Genomic DNA, 4,308 nt, shown 5'->3' with positions numbered 1-4,308 from the left:
TATTGTTTTCTTTCTATCCCGAATACTGTGTCTTTCTACTAAGACGGAGAGCGGTAAAGAAAATTGAAAAAAAAAAAAATCAAATCGCACCATCTCTGTAATAGGTGAATGCCTCTTTTTCCCCGGAAGTTGTCGGAATTATTCGTAATAAGATATTGGCTACAATTGAAAAGGTCTTATCGATAAAATTTCCATTTATCCCACCAGATCTAGGCATCGGTAACAACCCCATTCTATAATTTCTTTTAATTACCTCTCGTGAGAAAATGATCCCACAAACAAAGGAATTGCATAGTACGAAATAACATAAAAAACGGATTCATTAAAAAATCCCACTCGATATTAAAATTGTTTCTTTTTGATTTCACAGGAATCAATAAAAGAGAAGAAATATTTCAATCCGGTTAAATTTCATCCAAATGTAGTAGGATCAGAATGAAGAGAACTATTCTGATTTCAGCGAAGTTGAAGAAAAAAAGAATTTTATTTATCTGACTGGGGTAATTCTAGAAGTTTTTTGATTGAATTATGATACAAAAAAGAGCAAAAAGAATCGAATAATCATTCTATGATTCATAACTTGTGACTAGATATATGTATGGGATAAACAGTTGTTGGTGAAAAATCGAAAACTGTAAAAGTCGAATTTTTAGAAAAAAGGAATCATAGTTTAAAAAACTAAATAGAATCATGAGCTAAAAGTATCCATTAAACATAGTTAAAAAAAAATTATTTGTATAGTTAGAATTGGTTGGACGTGCCTATCAAAAAAAAAATTGAATATTAATGACTCACTATTAACTCGGTTTCTGGGCCATAATCATTCTGTAGGAGAGATGGCCGAGTGGTTGAAGGCGTAGCATTGGAACTGCTATGTAGGCTTTTGTTTACCGAGGGTTCGAATCCCTCTCTTTCCGTACTAATTCAACAATGTTACTGACCACAATGTATCAAATCAAATAACAATCGATACTATTATTCCAACGGTTAGACCTTTATGGATTCTTTATTTCGAATTTTTGTGGTACGGAAACGAAAAGACTGGAAAGAATGCACAAGAGATGAAAATCCCCCTACCGATCAATGATAGATGAATGATAGAAAAATTTCCGGATCAAAACCTTACTTTCCTTCGGTCTCTTTACTTAGACTTCGGCGAAGGGGAGGACGAAATTGTCCGAACCCTTGTTTTTTAGTTAGGTTTAAGTCTGACGAGAATAATATTCTACAACGAGCAATTCATTTATTTTTAAACTGACCCATTTACTATCTATTATTTGATTGACTAATCCTTTATATTGCAATGGCTGAAGAGTCAAATGTTTTGGCAATTCCTGAGGGGGGGATGAATCAAGATAATTTTGAATCAGTGTTCTCGATTTTTTTTCATCTTTTGCTGTAATAATATCTCGGGGTTTGCACCGATAACTTGGTATATCCACTATAGAACCATTAACTAAAATATGTCTATGATTAACTAATTGTCGGGCTTGAGGAATAGTCGAAGCCATACCCAATCGAAAAAGGATGTTATCCAAACGCATTTCAAGTAATTGTAGTAAAACTTGACCCGTTGATCCTTTGGCTTTTCCGGCGATACGAACGTATTTAAGTAATTGTCGTTCTGTAAGACCATAATGAAAACGCAATTTTTGTTTTTCTTCTAAACGAATACGATATTGAGATTTTTTACCGGAACGCGATTGGTTTTTAAGATCGTTTCCGGTTTTGGGCCTTTTACTAGTTAGTCCCGGTAAAGCCCCCAGACGGCGTATTTTTTTGAAACGAGGCCCTCTGTAACGCGACATAAAGACTCCTTATTTTATTTTATTTAAATTTCATAAACATTTTATTTTATTTAAATTTCATAAACTTAAATGAAAACTAAATGATAAATATTATAAATGAAGTGAAATCCAGTAAAGTATTGTACTACAAAACAAAGAATAATTAGATAACTTGGATCAATATCCGGATCCTATTGTATATGTAAATGATATAAAAAAGTAAGAGTTCCTTTCTTGATTTGTTCTACAGAAATAGAACCCCTCCTTTAGTCATAAAGGTAAGTAAGTTCCTACGACATCATAGATCGGTGACCTTTGAAAAAGGGTAAGAAGTCGTTTCTTTATTTATTTGATTTATCAATTATGTCAAAAATAAAATCAATAGAGAAAAGCCGGCTATCGGAATCGAACCGATGACCATCGCATTACAAATGCGATGCTCTAACCTCTGAGCTAAGCGGGCTCACATAACAGAAATGTTACATGCATAGTAATTTACTAAATTACTGGGATCTTAGCTATTCCTAATTAATATGAATATAGAATCTAATTTCATTTCAAATAAATATTCAATATTGGAATTGTTCTATTATAGAACATAATAATTAATATAACGATTAATAGAATATAGCGATAGAAAATTTTGATCTATTTATCAAATGGATGTGTATCAATAATTAATGTGTTAATCTTAATTGCATTTAATGCAATTGAGATGATAATGAAGCGTTTCTATGTTTTCATTCTGAAAGGTGGAAGATAAGACGAACAAGGGAATCGACCGTTTAAGTATTAAATTTTTTACTAAAAAAATAATAGAAAGAGGGGCAAATATATATGTTCATATATCTATCTATATTGATATATATTGAATTGCAGATACAGAAATGATAGAATCATTTTGGATCGGAACAAATATGGGTCTCCGATAGAGAAGAGAGAGATGAAAGAAGATAGACAAGAAATCCAATAGGAGGAAACACTTTTCAATAGAGGAATCGGTATTCTAATGACTTGAGTGGTTCCAGTATAATACAAATGAAAGAAAACGGGGAAGGACATCATAATGCGATACTAATCTTAAAAGAGGGGGATATGGCGAAATCGGTAGACGCTACGGACTTAATTAGATTGAGCCTTGGTATGGAAACCTACTAAGTGATAACTTTCAAATTCAGAGAAACCCTGGAATTAAAAATGGGCAATCCTGAGCCAAATCCTTTTTTCCGAAAAAAAAGGGTAGGTGCAGAGACTCAATGGAAGCTGTTCTAACAAATGGAGTTGACGACGTTGCGTTAGTAAAGGAATGAATCCTTCCATCGAAACTCCAGAAACGATGAAAGATAAACGTATTACGTACTGAAATACTATATTGATTAATGACAACTCGAATCTCTATTTTTTATATTTCTATAATTTTTTATATTTATATTTATATATATATATAAAATTATATATAAAAATGAACGAATTGTTATGAATCGATTCCAAGATCTACAAGTTGAAAAAATAATCGAATATTCATTGATCAAATCATTTACTCCATCATAGTCTGATAGATCTTTTGAAGAATTGATTAATCAGATCGAATAGAATAAAGATAGAGTCCCATTCTACATGTCAATAACGACAAAAATGAAATTTATAGTAAGAGGAAAATCCGTCGACTTTTAAAATCGTGAGGGTTCAAGTCCCTCTATCCCCAAAACCCTAAAAAGGCCCGTTGGCCTCTTTAATTATTTATCCGTTCATTAGCAATTCAGACTTTGTTATGTTTCTCATTCATTCGACTCTTTCACAAGCGTATTTGAGCGGAAATTTGATTTCTTATCACAAGGCTTGTGGTATATATTCTATATGATAGACGTACAAACGAACATCCTTGCGCAAGTAATCTGTGAAATTTGAATGATTAACTGTCTACTGTACTGAAACTTCGAAAGGCTTATCCAAGCCCTGAAATTTCGTATATCTTCAAAAAGAAGACTTTGGAATACCTTTTTTCTTATTTACAATTGACATAGACCAAAGTCATCTATTAAAATAAGGATAATGTGTCGGAAATGGCCGGGATAGCTCAGTTGGTAGAGCAGAGGACTGAAAATCCTCGTGTCACCAGTTCAAATCTGGTTCTTGGCACATCATGAATTTGTATGAGTATCTATTCTACGGATTCATTAATAATATAGATCATGAAAAATACTGATACATGATGATGTCTGGAAATCTACCCTTTAACTAAACTATATATATTTTTTACTCTATTTATAGATGTCGAAAATAGACAAGTAAAGATAAAGAGGATATTTATAGAAATATGTAAAGGATGTATATAGATATGTAAAAGAAAAGAATTTTCTTTTGTTTCCTCTTCTTTTTTATTTGTTCATACTCTGTCTCCTGGCGTTCAATTCCTATTTTATACATATTTGAAAGTTTCAATTAGTTCCTTATAAGACCCAAAAGTCTAGTCTAGGGGAGTTGAAAGGCGGGAATGGCCAAGATTCATCTCAGATACAGT

At 32.3% G+C, this 4,308-nt stretch overlaps 3 non-coding genes across 3 annotated transcripts; 2 read left to right on the top strand and 1 right to left on the bottom strand.

The window, feature by feature from the left end:
- The first annotated feature begins 830 nt into the window (after window positions 1–830).
- Window positions 831–917, top strand: TRNAS-GGA (transfer RNA serine (anticodon GGA)). Its single transcript has one exon. It is a non-coding gene; the product is annotated as a tRNA-Ser (tRNA).
- Window positions 918–2,177: 1,260 nt separating this feature from the next.
- On the bottom strand, window positions 2,178–2,250 carry TRNAT-UGU (transfer RNA threonine (anticodon UGU)). The gene has a single exon. It is a non-coding gene; the product is annotated as a tRNA-Thr (tRNA).
- Window positions 2,251–3,853: 1,603 nt separating this feature from the next.
- On the top strand, window positions 3,854–3,926 carry TRNAF-GAA (transfer RNA phenylalanine (anticodon GAA)). Its single transcript has one exon. It is a non-coding gene; the product is annotated as a tRNA-Phe (tRNA).
- Window positions 3,927–4,308: the final 382 nt, after the last annotated feature.

This window comes from Cucumis melo, unplaced genomic scaffold (assembly GCF_025177605.1).
Source record: "Cucumis melo cultivar AY unplaced genomic scaffold, USDA_Cmelo_AY_1.0 utg001523l, whole genome shotgun sequence".
Classification (NCBI taxonomy): Eukaryota; Viridiplantae; Streptophyta; class Magnoliopsida; order Cucurbitales; family Cucurbitaceae; genus Cucumis; species Cucumis melo.
The sequence above is the reverse complement of the archived record's forward strand: the minus strand, read 5'-3'. Positions and strand labels throughout refer to the sequence as shown.